General features: G+C 43.4%; 1 protein-coding gene across 4 annotated transcripts in view; it reads left to right on the forward strand.

Annotated features, from left to right (window-relative positions):
• Positions 1-10,051: 10,051 nt before the first annotated feature.
• Positions 10,052-15,226, forward strand: part of LOC134355914 (chemokine-like protein TAFA-2) — a 106,894-nt gene continuing 101,719 nt past the window's right edge. For all 4 annotated transcript variants that reach the window (XM_063066453.1, XM_063066450.1, XM_063066451.1 and 1 more), the window contains exon 1: positions 10,052-10,496. The gene's annotated coding sequence lies outside the window, so the exon portion shown is untranslated. The remainder of the gene's footprint in view (positions 10,497-15,226) is intronic.

Raw genomic sequence — 15,226 nt, forward strand, 5'->3', positions numbered from 1 at the left:
CTTTTCATTTCGAGAACCACCGAAGTTAGAAGTGAGCAGACAACAGCTGCAAGAGCTGAGATGACTGGACAGGAAGGAGGAGGAAGAAATGTATACCATGACCCAAGGTGGCAAGGGGAATCTTGTATTAGGGTGACACTAGAGCAGAGAAATATTGTGGAAACAATGTCATTCATAATAATGGATACAGGAAAATAAAACAGAGTATGTCTATTGTTCAAAACTGTACACTGGATTTCCAGCTTTACAGTGAAAATGTTGCTGTTAAAGAACTGCAGACAACTGCAGGCTGGTGGATTTATCATGAGACTTTGATATTCCTAACTTAATACTGTGGCCTTTGCTAGAAGATCATATTTTTCCTGCTGAGTTTTACCAAATTTTTCTTGCTGCAAATTACGTTTATTTTACATCAGGTTTTGGAATGAATCCCCGCTGATTCCTATAGGCAATTCATGAGATCGCCACACAGGGGCAGCAAGACACCAAGAACCAAACAGCTGGCAAAGCTTAAACTCCCTTTTGATGATGACCTTTTATTCTTTCCCTTGTGAAGAAAGTGGGGTAGATATTAACTTTGCCCAGCGGTGAACACAGGATGTTGTATGTTATCGCCCACTTTTTCCTTTGTCCTGTGTTTTATATTTCCAATTGCTTCTTCATCCAAATGGAAGCACGTAAGTGTACAAATGCAAGCATGTGGTTGCATTTACAGTATGGATGTGCACACGTGCAAAAGACATGTCAGCATACATGGAACAGTACAGCACACAATGTTGTGCTGGTCTTGATAATCAATTTATATTAAGTGTCTTTCTCCAGTGTGTATTGCTTGGTTTGTGTGTATTGCTTGGATTTCCAGCATCTGCAGATTTTCTCTTCTCATTTTTTCTTCCAGTGTATCACCCAGATCCCTCCATTCCTTTCATATTCACTTACCACTTTCTGTGTTTAAAACAGACTTCGCCCCCCCCCACCCCCCCAACCTTTCAAACATGTTCTTTGGTGTTTGACATTTTTACCCTGGGGGAACAATTCTGACTTCTACCCTATCTATGCCTCTCATAATCTTAAAAACCTCTATCAGGTCTTGTCTCACCCTATAACACTCTAGGGAAACCACTCAAGTTTGTCTAATCTTTCCTTGTAGTTTATACTTTCTAATCCAGACAGCATCCTGGTAAACCTCTTCTCCACCCTTCCACAGTCTCCACATCCTTCCTATAATGGAGCGCCCAGAACTGCCCTCAATCCTCCAAGTGCGGTCTGAATGAATTCCTTATTCTTTGCAACGCACGCAAAATGCTGGAGGAACTCAGCAGATAGCTCAGCATCTATGGAAATGAATACACAGTCGGAGTTTCGGGCTGAGACTCTCTTCAGGACTGGAGAGGAAGTGGGAAGACATCAGAATAAAAAGGTGGCGGTGAGGTGAAGGAGTATAGCTAGAAGGTAAGGCCAAGTGGGTAGAGAAGGTAAAGGGCTGGAGAGGGAGGAACCTGATATGAGAGGAGAGTGGACCATAGGAGAAAAGGGAGGAAGAGGGGATCCAGGGTAAGGTTTCAGGCAGGTGAGAAGAGGAAGGAGGCCAGAGTGAAGAATAGAAGAAGAGGGAAGGGAGAGAGAATTTTTTTTAAACAGGAAGAGAAATCGATATTCATGCCATCAGGTTGGAGGCTACCCAAACAGAATATAGGGTGTTGCTCCTCCACCCTGAGGGTGGTCTCATCTTGGCACAAAAGGAGCCCATGGACTGACACTTTGGAACGAGAATGGGAATGGGAATTAGAATCTTTGGCCACCGTTTGGAAGCCTCGGATAATGACAAGGGAAGAGTGTTACTGCTGAACCAAGGCCAGTGTTGGGGTAATTCAACATTATGTAAGTGACGATTAGATTAGATTAGCTTTATTTGTCATATGTACACCGAAACATTGAAAATACAGTGAAAGTCATCCTTTGTGTCAACCACCGACGTGGGTCAAGGACGTGCCGAGGGCAGGCTACAGGTGTCGCCGTGCTTCTGGTACCTGCATAGCACGCTCACACCTCACTAATACCAGCCTGTACATCTTTGAAATGTGGGTGAAACCGGAGAAATCACACACAGCCATGAGGAGAACCTCGATCACTGCTTGCTGTAAAGTGTTACACTGACTTCTACACTATCGTGCCACCCGTTTGCACATGTTACCTACTGCACCCCTTACAGAATCTGTGCAATGTCCATTCCCTTTTCAACAACGATGGAATCTGCTTTGCTGCACTATCTCCCTGATCACCAAGAAAGTTATCTGACCAGCACTCTGAGGGCCAGAGGATCTAGATCAGGTCATCTTTAACTTTATAACTCCCATGAATGAAGCTCCAATACACCAACATCTCTGATTCTTAGCGCAACCTTAGTGAATTTACTTCTCAATTGCTTTCAAAGTTGACGTGCAAATACACACTCAATAATGCAAGTGCGATCCAATTACAATTTTGTAGTTGCTTCATTATCTCCTTATTTTCACATTCAAAACCTCTAGATATTATATGAAGGATGTCAATTGTCAGATTTTATATTATTATCTAATTATTCTGCCACTTTTTATGACCTATGTCCTGGCTCAGCAAGGTTTCTTCATTTCCTAATCCAGTTAAAAGATGTATCCTCTTCATTCTGTTGCTTTCAAAGTATATTATAAAGGACAGCATTTGCATGTATTTCGCAGAAAGGGAGGTAGAAATTAGAGCAACTGAATAAGACCCAGGGACGGAGTCTGAATGATAGAAAGAAATGTGGGAGGCAGAGTAAAAGATAAAGAAATAAGGAATCACAGTCAGTGATCGAGATAGAAGCAAGTGAAGCTGTTAATACAGAGTCTGACACAGAAAGAGAAAGCAGCAGTGATAGACTGTGGGAAAAAGATGGAGAAAAATAGTGAAAGTTGCAAGTAGAAAATTGGAAATAAATGGATATGGAAATGAGAGATGGGTGGGAGATAGATGCCGAATAAAGATAAGTTACAGTCTGGGTGTCATATAGTCATAGGTGGAAATAGGCCCTTTGGCCAAACTTGTCTATGCTGACCAAGTTTGCTCTCTAGATTGGCCTATCTAAATATCTCCTATCCAGGAATAAAGGGACTGACAAAAAAGAGTAAGGGAGAAACTGATACAGATTACTGAACAAGTGACCAACCCAAAGAGGCCAAGAAATGTCAAAGGAAATGAAGGAATCAGAACCAGGTTTAATATCACCAGCATATGTAATGAAATTTGGTAACTTAGCGGCAGCAGTACATGATAAATAAATGAAAAAAAGCTGAATTGCAGTAAGTATATAGATGCATATTCAATGGTTAAATTAAGATAAGTAGTGCATAAAGCAGAAATTAAAATTTTAAACAAGTAGTGAGGTGGTGTTCATGGGTTCAATGTCCATTTAGAAACCAGATGGCAGAGGGGAAGAAGCTGTTCTGAATCGCTGAGTGTGTGGCTTCAGACACAAGGAAAAAGAAATAAATATATATAATTAGGCACAGAAAAAGGAAAAGATGATCATGCATGAGAGAATCGCTGAAAGGGAGAATGATGACAAGAACTTCTCAAGAGTCTGAGCGATACGTTATTGACTCAATAAATAAATGAAGACTGGGCCTCACGCCGCAGTGTCGCTTACTTGTAGCTGCCCAGGAGAAAGGCGTCAAAGTCAGTACGCTCCACCGAATGCAGTGTGGCACGGCGTACATGCTGGAATTAGTGCTATCCTCTACCGTTCACCCAGCAGAAGACACGATGTATTGTGTTTAACTGCAGACTGCTGCAATATTCGTGGACTCAGGGACCTGGACTGTTGTTTTTGTGTGACTGACTATATTTTACTGCTGTTTTGTATATCCTATGTGTGCCTTGTGCTGTGTATGACTGTTAGTACTGTGTTTTTCTCACCTTGGCCCCAGATTAATGCTGTTTCGTTTGGCTGTATGCATGGGTGTTCATGTACGTTTGAATGACAGTTAAACTTGAACTTGAACAATGATACAGATCAGCAGTCATGACCCTCAGAACGCTCCGTGTTTTCTTCTCTCCTATCAATGAATTTTCACAGGAATCATTCAACTTGTTATCTATGCAGTTGAGTGTTTTTCTAACATGCGGATGACTGCATTTGCTAAACAGATATTAGGATATTGTTTAGGTTACATTGCAGAGATTTAAGCAGATCATCTTGGCAGACATACTCAGCTTGGCATGCTAATGTAGTGGTTAATGTAACACTCTACAGCACCTGAGATTGACAATCGAGGCTCAGTTCCTACCACTGTCAGTAAGAAGTCCTCACATTTTCTCCCACATTCCAAAGACATACAGGTCAGGGTTTGTAAGTTGTGGGCATGCTATGAAGCATGGCGACATTTGTGAGCTGCCCCCAGCACATCATGGGACTGTGTTGGTCTTTGATGAAAATGACGCATTTTACTGTATGTTTCAATGTGCATGTGACTAATGAAGCTATGAAGCTAATCTATATTCTTTCAGATGTGAGTCAAAGCCCTATTTGGTCTCTCAGCTGGATGAGTAAAGTAATGTAGTCCCATTCAAAGAACAGAGGTACTGTCTGGATAATCACCCACTAAACATCATTACCATCTGATCATGAACACACTTCTGTTTGTTGCATCTTGCTGTGGTCTAAATTGCTGATCATACTTTGTATATACTACTGTGCAAAAGTCTTAGGCACTTGTGCATAGCTAGGGCGCCTAAATCTTTTGTACAGAACTGTATTTGTCAACATGGAGCGGACAGCAAGTTTGTAAGTCTGGTGGGAGGAGAGGAGGTTGGGAATGGTGAGAGTGGATTGCCGTTGGAGGAGGGGGTGTGGGACGGGTGGCCGAGGAGTACTAAGGGCGAGGGATGGTGTGGGTGCAGACACACCTAACCCTGAGATACCAGGCAAGGTCATTTGATTACGGAATGTCTCTTTGGTGCTTCCCACTCTCTTCCAATTTTCCCAACCATGATTCCTCTCTCCTTGCCTGCTTCCTACTCTCAGTCCACAATAGAAACCCATATCAGAATCAGGTTTATCATCATTCACGTATATCATAAAATTTCCTTTTTTTTCCAGCAGCATCACTATGCAATACATTAATTACTACAGTACTGTATGAGTACCAAAATCTTAGGCACCCTAGCTATATATATATAGGCATCCGTTAGTCTCATGAGACCATGGATTTGCACCTTGGAAGGTTTCCAGGGTGCAGGCCTGGGCAAGGTTGTATGGAAGACAGGCAGTTGCCCATGCTGCAACTCTCCCCTCTCCACGCCACCCATGTTGTCCAAGGGAAGGGCATTAGGACCCATACCGCTTGGCACCAGTGTTGTCGCAGAGCAATGTGTGGTTAAGTGCCTTGCTCAAGGACACAACACGTTGCCTCAGCTGAGGGCCGAACTAGCGACCTTCAGATCACACACACACACACACACACATATATATGTGTGTGTGTGTGTGTGTGTGTGTGTGTGTGTATGTGACTTTTGCGCTGTACTTTATGTTACAGTAAATAAAATTCAAAAGTAGTTAATTTGCTTGTAAGATGTCACACAGACATGAAGGGTGTCGTTCAGTTCGACGGCTCTTCTTCGGAGGCCTTCAGCATCCGCAGCGATGTGAAGCAGGGCTGTGTGCTTGCCCCCACCCTGTTCGGCATCTTCTTCGCAGTCATGCTGAAGCACGCCTTTGGGACATCAACTGATGGTGTCTACCTCCACACCAGATCGGACGGGAGGCTGTTCAGTCTGTCCTGGCTGAGGGTGAAAACCAAGGTTCGCGAAGTACTCATCAGGGACATGTTGTTTGCAGATAATGCGGTACTGGCAACACACTCTGAAGAGCAACTGCAGCGCCTCATGGACACCTTCTCAAGAGCCTGCCAGGACTTCAGCTTGACCATCAGCCTGAAGAAGACCAACGTGTTGGGCCAAAGCGTTGAGCACCCCCCTGCCATCACCATCAACAACTACGAGCAGGAGGTAGTCCACGAGTTTACATACCTTGGCTTCACCATCACGGATAGTCTCTCCCTAGACCCCGAGATCAACAGACGGATCGGACGAGCAGCCTCAACATTCACCAGGCTGACAAAAAGAGTCTGGGAGAACAGAAAGCTGACGACCCACACCAAAGTTGCAGTCTACAGGGCCTGCGTCCTCAGCACACTGCTTTACGGCAGCGAGGTCTGGAGCCTCTACTACAGACAAGAGCAGTGTCTCAACGCCTTCCACCTTCGCAGCCTGAGACGCATTCTGGACATTAAGTGGACTGACTGAATCACCAACAATGAGGTCCTGACCCATGCCCAGATACCCAGCCTCTTCACCCTGCTCCAACAACGCCGTCTCCGCTGGCTGGGCCACGTACACCGCATGTCAGACGGAAGGATCCCGAAAGACCTGCTGTACGGGAAACTGGCCTCTGGCAAGAGAGTGCAAGGGCAGCCCCGTCTTCGTTTCAAAGACGTTTGCAAGAGAGACATGAAGTCACTGAAAATGAACGTTGAGAGGTGGGAGGATATTGCAAGCGATCGCTCTCACTGGAGGCTGGAACTACGCAGAGATCTAAAAAGAGGAGAAGAGAAGCTGAGGCTTGCTGCTGAAGAAAAGCGCACTCGTTGGAAAAACAGCACCAAGACAACACTGGAGGACAGTGCCTTCAAGTGCAGTTGCTGCAGCCGAGACTGTCACTCCCGTGTGGGACTCTACAGCCACAACAGACGCTGCTCTAACACAGACTGAAGCAAGACTTTCCAGGCGCAGATCCATGGTCTCGCGAAACTAACGGATGCCACCACCACAAGATGTCCTGAGTTGATAAATTGGAGTTTGTTATTTGTTGTCAGTCTTTACAATTCATGAAAATTTTGAGGATTTTCTACTTGACACAGAGTCACCAGGGTCTTGTGAAAGGAAAGTCATGTATTGGGGTTCAGAATCAGAATTAGGGTTATTATCACTGACATATACAGGTATTACGAAATCTGTTGTATTTGTGGCCACAAGTCATAAATCGATACTCTATAAAATATAAAATAAATAATGCAAAAGAAGAATAGTGAGGTTGTGTTCGTGGACCATTCAGAAATCTGATGGCAGAGTGGGAGAGGCTGTTCCTAAAATGTTACATGTGTGTCTTCATGCTCCTGTATCTTCTACGTGATGGCAGTAATGGAAGAAGGCATGTCTTGGAAGCTGAGAATTCTTAAGTACTGATGCCGCCTTTTTGAGGCACCGTCTCTGGAAGACATCATTGGTGTTGGGGAGGCTTATCCCTGCAATGGAGGAGGCTGAGTCTACAACCCTCTACAGCCTCTTTCAATTCTGGGCATTGGAGCCTCCATATCAGGTACTGATGCAACCAATCAGAAGGCTCTCCACAGTACATCTGTAGAAATTTGCTAGTCTTTGGTGACAAGGGTGTGATGCTGAGGCACTGGTGAGGCCTCACCTTGAGTATTGTGAGCAGTTTTGGGCCCCTCATCTAAGAAAAGATGTGCTGGCATTGGAGAGGCTCCAGAGATGGTTCACAAAGATGATTCCAGGAATGAAAGAATTATCATAACAAGGAATGTTTGATGGCTCTGGGTCTGTACTCGCTGGAATTCAGAAGGATGAGGGGGGATCTCATTGGAACTTTTCGAATGTTGAAAGGCCTATACAGAGTAGATGTGGAAAGGATGTTTCCCATGGTGGGAGAGTCCGGGACAAGAGGACACAGTCTCAGGATAGGAGGGCGCCCTTTCGAAACAGAGATGCAGAGAAATTTCTTTAGCCAAAGGGTGGTGAATTTGGGGAACTTGTTGCCACATGCAGCTGTGGAGGCCAGGTAGGTGGGTGTATTTAAGGCAGATATTGATAGGTTCTTGATTGGACATGGCATCAAAGGTTACGGGGAGAAGGCTGGGAACTGGGGTTGAGGAGGAGATAGAAAAAAGGATCAGCCTTGATTGAATGGCGGAGCAGACTCAATGGGCCAAATGGCCTGATTCTGCTCCTCTGTCTTATGGTCTATTCCAAATTTTCTCAAACTCATAATAAAGCATAGCCACTGACGTGCGTTGGTCATGACCATATCAGTATGTTGGGGACAGGTTAGAGACTTTGAGATGTTTACACCCCGGAACTTGAAGCTGATCACTCTTTCTACTGCTGACCCCTCAATGAGGACTGGCGTGCATTCTGAATCCGTCCTCTCTGAAGATAGAACATAATGTTGTGGGTCAAGTGAACTGATGGACATGAACTGATGGATATTTGAAAGAGCACAGCAGCAGCAGCTGGGAATATGGGAAAAAGTGGAATTATCCATTTTGGCATAAAAATGCAGTAGAACGAAACAAAGCTTATGATTTCTGTGGTGCTGAGGAAGCTGGGTATATGCTTTGTAAAAGATTAACATTCAGGAACACAAAGTTAGTAAGAAAGGTACTAGAAAGTTACTTCTATTGCTAGGGGAATTGAACATACCAGGGGTGATTGATACATTCGTGGCCCAAGGTAGAAGGAGATGAGTTATTAATTTCAAACTTTCTGCATAATCACTCAAAGAGTTGAACTCAGGTGAATATAAGGAGGGCATCTTGGACCTCCAGGTGGTCCACAGCTGGGGTGATTGATAAGTTCGTGGCCTAAGGTAGAAGGAGATGAGTTATACAGCTCTTGTTACATGCACGTGAGTGAAAATACAGAAAGTTTGAAGTTAATAATTCATCTCCTTCTATCTTAAGCCACGAACTTATCAATCACCCCTGCTGTGGACCACTACTAGAGGTCCAGGACGCCGACTTCTACAAAGAAGGGATCCGTATGCTCCACGACCTCTGGACTAAGTGTGTAAATGTAGGAAAAATAAATGTGCTAGGTTTTAAAAAATTGACTCCTTTTACCTTAGGCCACAAACTTATCAATCACCCCTTGTAAAAATAGAGAGGTTGTGTTTCAGTTATATATGGAATTTGTAAGTTCACATTGAGCACTGTCCAAAGTCAGCCTCCTTATTTAATTGGGGGTGGGGGTCAATACACTGGAAAGGTTCAGGGAAGGTTTACCAGACCTGGGTCTGGAGACGGTGAGTTGCCCGGTGAGGAAAGGTTAGACTTTTATCTCTTGGAATTTAGAAGTGTGAGAGAGGTCTAGATTAAAACATATAATTCTTAAGAGAGTGGATGTTCAAAGGATGTACCGGGATCAAGAGTCATCTCTATTCGCCATACATATTTACGTGTGTTAGGAATTTGTTGTGGTGAGTTGGCCGGGGTGCCACTTGCAACAAAACAACAGCTTTCAACAATTATAAAGAATAAGGAATTATATATACACTAATAAAGTGAGAGTTTAAGGATGGATGTGAAGTACAATGCACATACTGTACATAAATAAATGCCAGCATGTATTTACAATGTAACAGCATTATAAACCAGTGGTTTAAAGTGTCCACAGTGCAGAAATGAGCAGTGACGGGGGTAACAGATAGAGGAGTGTGTGGGAAGGGAGAAAAATGGTTGACTTTTTTGGCCGAGACCCGGATCCTAACGAAGGGTCTCGGCCCGAAATATCGACTGTTTATTCCTCTCCATAGATGTAATCTGATCTGCTGAGTTCCTTCAGCATTTTGTGTGAGTTATTCTGGATTTCCAGCATCTGCAGAATACCTAGTGCTTATAATTGTTGAATGCTGATTTTTTTTTTGTTGCTCGTCGCGCCCTGACTAATACACCACAGCGAATTCTTAATACATGTTAATGCATATGGCGAATAAAGTTGATCTGTGATTCTTGATACTCGATGTGAGTTGTCTTCTTTTTTTGCTTGCGGTAAGGATTGATTCTGTTGGCTGCACTTTGCTAAAACGGGCTTAGAGTGGCACTGTGCCCCAGCGCATGAAGTTCCGGGGAGTCCCTTTGCGAAGACAACATCAGCAACAGCCGCGTAGCCCAACCCTACTCCCTCCCGTTCACCCTTTCTCTAACCACAGATCACACATCACACATCACACAACAGCTCCAAGGTCAGCATCTGAAGGAGCTTATTTCCTCCGGTAAACAGTACAGACATACAAACAGTCGGCCCCCTATCTACAACATCTCGCCACGCAGGAGAAACTCACGCAAATTCCAGCCACTGATCATCAGTGAGAGAAGTTGGACTCACTCACCCTCCTGTGTGTACGATTTTCCATTTTCTTGCGGAGATTTAAGTCAAGACTTCAGAGAGGCGGTGCCGCTGTGAAATATTGAAAGTTGGAAGAAATTATATTCCAGAAAGCATCCCTTCCAAAATTCTGCGCTTGGCGTGGTTGGGGGCGAATATCCCCCGCTTACTAAGAGGAGTGGAGTCAGAGGAAGCGGCATTGTCAGCGCCCATCTAAGACTAACCCAGAATGATCGGCGCTGCCGGGACGACTTGAATGGACGGAGGGCGACTGGTGGCTCAACCCCGCACAACAGGTAAGCGAGAGGAGGCTCCGGGGAAGATGCTACCCGAGGCTCCTGTGTCCTTTGGGAACTTAAAATGATATTCAACACCCATTGCAGTGCGCTGCGATAACTAATTCCAGTTTAAGTCTTCGGATTCTATCGATGGAAACGGGAGAGAGGTCAGCGCTAGCAAATGTCCAGCCCATGAACAATTGGATTTTTTCCACTTCACGCTATGCAACTAGCGGGAACTGATGAACCTTTTAGTTGGAGGTTCATTCTCGGCGGCTCTATAACACGTTTTCTAAGGGAAGTTTTAAAATAGGAATAATCTGTAAACCGACTTTCACTTTAAAGTTCGCTCTAGTATTCGCTGTGCGGTAGCGTTAGCCCTATGTGTGTGCACGTATGATCAGTCTATTAGCAACCAGCTCCACGGTTCATCACGTACTTCCAACCGCTCGACGAGGAAAATAATAAAATTTCCTTTAAGTTTACTAGGAATACGTTTTTAGCCGCAAAGTTTGTCCTTTTTTTAAAAAAAAGTCGGCCAGCATTCGTCCCCTTGTTCCTGTGCGGGCCCGGTGAAAGAGCTTTCCAAAGGACCCCACCTTCCCGGCCTCCGCTTCCTTCAAAGCCAAGCAGGCTTCTCCATCATTCAATTATCTTTTTGAGAGTTACCATTGAACCTGCCCCTGACGCTCTTCCAGGCTATGGTTAGAAACAGTTCATCCCTGTCAACAGCCCTTGAAATATTGAAGTTTTCCTTTAACCTTTTCTGCAATCAGGAGAATAAATGAAGTCTATGTATAATATCGGACCTGTTCTTACAATAGACCCAGACGTAAAGATGCTTGAAGTGGTAATGAAACTAAATTAGTTCTATTTCTGACTGCATTAGGGTCTGTTTAACAATCCTAGATATTTCTGCTTGTTATTGCTAAATATACAAATGTAAGACCATGAGATGTAGGAACAGAATTGGGTCATTTGGCCCATGCAGTCTGCTCCACCATTCCATGATGGCTGATTTATTATCCTCTGGACTCTATTCTCCTGTTTTCTCTCCTGCCTTGATGCCCTGACTAATCAAGAACATATCAACCTCTGCTTCAAATATACCCGGTGACTTGGCCTCTGCAACTGCCGGTGGCAATGAATTGCACAGATCCACCAGTTAATGGAGTGCATTTTGGAGGCAGAGTAGGACGCGCTGACACTACTGTCCATTTGTAGAGAGACAAGAGGATTTTGATACTGGAATCTGGAGCAACAAACAAGAAGCTGGAGGAAATCAGTGGGTTGCAGCATGTGGAGGAAAATATTGCTTGTCTATTTCTTGTTAGAGCTACCGTCTGAGCCGTTGACCTTCTCCAGCATTTTGTTTGTGGCACCTATACACGTGTTTAATGTTACCAACCTTGGAGGAAGTTCAACTCATCTATATCCTGCTTGTCAACATGGTGGGTGGCCTTGTCTTTCACTCCTTCCCTCTTTCATGTCTCCATCCCTCTTTCACCCCTTCCTCTTTTCTTTCTCATTCACCCTTTTCCCTTTCCTCACTTCCTCCCTCTTACCTTCTTTCTCTTTTCTCTTTTCTACTTTCTCTCCCCCCCTCTACTTTTCCTTAAATTCCTCTTGCTCTCACCCTCCCCGCTCCCGCAGCTCTGTCTCTTGCACAATGGGTAAAAAGCTTTGGAGGTGTTTGAGTAAGGATGAGGTTAGAGAGTTCATAAAACTTCTAAACTGGCCAATCAAAATGGTATATCTATAGTTCCATGAAGTTTTTGCAGGTGAATTGTCATTACCCACTCATTCATGGCCACACTTCATGAGCTGCCTAACTATACATAGGGATTAAATAAGACATACAAGCAGAATTAGAGCATTCTTTCCTTGAATCAGCCATTCAGTCATGGCTGTTTTTATTTTCTCAATCCCTTTCTCTTGCCACCTCCCTGTAACCCTTAATCCTTATACCAATCAAGAACCTATCAATCTTTGCTTTAAATGCATCCAATGGCTTAGATGTCCACTGTGACTTCAGATTTCCCATGTCTACAGGTTTTTGCTTTTCAAGATCATTGCAGCTCTGGTCTTGCCCTTCCATGGTCCAACAAGTTTTCCTCCAGCAGATTAACATTAGATTATAAAGTAAGATTAGCTTTATTTGTCACATTACATCAAATCATCAAAACATGCAGTGACGTGTGTAGCTTGCGTAAACGACCAAAACTGTTTGAGGATGTGCTGGGGGCTGCCCGCAAATATTGCTATACTTTTGGCTCCAATATACCATGCCGACAACTTACTAGCCCATACATCTTTGGAATGTGGGAGGAAACTGGAGCACGTGGAGGAAACCCACGTGGTCACGGGGAGAAAGTACAAGCTCCTTGCAGTCAGTGGCAGGAATTGAACTCGTATTGCTGGCACTGTAAAACACTATGCTAATCGCTATGCTATTATGCAGTCACAATTTGGTTTCATTTTCCGAAGGCAGCCTTCCACCAAACATATTGTTAGCACTAGCATAACACTGCATTGGACAGTCAAGTTAGGCAGAGGCACAGACACAAAGAGAATACTCAATTTGGGAAGATCTTTGAATCTGTACTCCACTTAATATTTGCTATGTTTATGAGAGGATAAAAAGTAAGTGGTGTCACTCTACTCGGGATGCATTTTACACTTGCTTTACTTGGCCCAAGTTTTAAGCAGCACTTTCTATCTATACGAAATAAGGCAATTTTGTAAACAGATGGTAAAACCCTACAGTTGTGAAAGAAATGATTTCACCTACCATATCTCTACTGAATTTATAATTCAATTTCCTCAGGAATTTATAGATCCAAATACTGTTCAAAATATATCACAATACTTCTCAGATTACAACAGTTATTAAGAAACTTTGGATTCATTTCTCATTTGAAAACTTTTAAGTTCCAGCATCTGGCTGAAAACTTTGTGAACTGCTGTCCCAGTGTAGTTTTGGGAACAGAGGTAGATTAGCCATTCTTTCTCCTGCGTAAATTTCGTTCAGGTTCACATGCTTTGGAAATGCAAAGTAAGAATTTTCATGAGGAATAATGCCTCGTTCCATCAGAATGAGCAGCATGACGGTCATGCTAAAGAAGAGACATTCCAGACAGTCATGGAAATAGACTGACTGGGAGACATGTTTGATGGACTGAATAATCTTTTTATAAGTGTATGTTTTTATGTATTCATAGGATGCTGATAGCTGAAGAATTTAAAGTCAACCATGTTGATTAGTCTGTAGATGCATATAGTCTAGAACACATCCTTTCCTGAAAGACATTTTCGGTTGTCATAGAATCATAGAGCACTACAGCACAGAAACAGCCCCTTAGCCCATCCAGTTTGTGCCAAGCTGTCAACCTCTTTAGTTCCACAAACTAGGTCCCTTCATACCTCTCCCATCTATATATTATCTAAACTTTTCTTAAATGGTGTAATCAAATCCAAATCCACATCACTGGCAGCTCATTCTACACTCATGCCACCTTCTGAGTGAAGAAATTCTCCCTCAGATTGCCTTAAATATTTCACCTTTCACCCTTGACCTATGATCTCTAGTTATAGCTTTGCCCAAATTCAGTGGAAAAAGCCTGATTGCATTTACCCTTTCTATACCCCTCATCATTTTACATGCCTCTATCAAATCTCCCTTCACTCTCCTAGTTGTCTCATAGCTATGTGCTGAGATGAGGCTTGTTATTGCTGGTGTCAGTTTTATTTTCAGTTTAATTACTTGAATTTAACTTCTCCACCTGCCACAGTAGGAGTTAAATTCATGCTCCAGATTAATGGTCTAGTGATCAGGTTTCTGTTCCACAAGGGTCCTATAGCCTTATTGCCAGTTTAAAAAAATTACCAGATGAGTGCTGGGCCAATTAAAATAGCAACCTGTTGGTAAAGGTTGAAGGTATGGCTGGGGGCTAAATCTTGCAGTGTTGTTTCTGAAGAGGACTTTGCCGGATCTGCAAAGGACATGAGAAGTGAAATACTAGAGGAATTCCAAATCGGTAAGATTGGGTTAGTAAAAAGGCTGATATAGAGATAAAATACCCAGTCCTTCACTGATTCTTCACCAATTCTTCACCAACCTGTCCTAAACACTAAAGAGTAAAGGTAGGCTCAAAGAGGGATGTTTATTTTCCTCATGTGGAGAACTGGATTCAATCTGAGGAACAAGCAGGTATCTGCAGCTTGTAGATATCCGGCATGCTACAGCATTAAGTCTGAGAACCCTTCCAACATGCTTCGGCAGATGAGGAATGTTGGGAACTGGTAGATACCAAATAGCCGAATAAAAATGAGTGTGAGAGCAAGCAGTTACATACCTATATATGTCACTTAGTGCAGTTTTTGGCTTCATCCAGTGAATTAAACGGCTGTGGAAACGTGTTTTTCAGGGTCTTTAGATATAAGATATAAGATATAGGAGCAGAATTAGGCAAGTCGATTATGGTTAATTTATTATCCCTTTCAACCTCCTTCTCCTACCTTCTCCTGGTATCCGTTAATACTCTTACTAACTCAAGAACCGATCAATCTTCACTTTAATGATCTGGCCATCACAGCTGTCTGTGGCAATGAATTCCACAGATTCACCACCTCTGGCTGAAGAAATTCCTACTTTACTGTTCCAAAGGACTTATTCTGAGGTTGAGGTCTCTTGTCCTAGACTCTCCCACTAATGGAAACATCCTCTCCACGTTCACTCTATCCAAGTC

Source organism: Mobula hypostoma, chromosome 13, assembly GCF_963921235.1.
Source record: "Mobula hypostoma chromosome 13, sMobHyp1.1, whole genome shotgun sequence".
In the NCBI taxonomy this organism is placed as follows: domain Eukaryota; kingdom Metazoa; phylum Chordata; class Chondrichthyes; order Myliobatiformes; family Myliobatidae; genus Mobula; species Mobula hypostoma.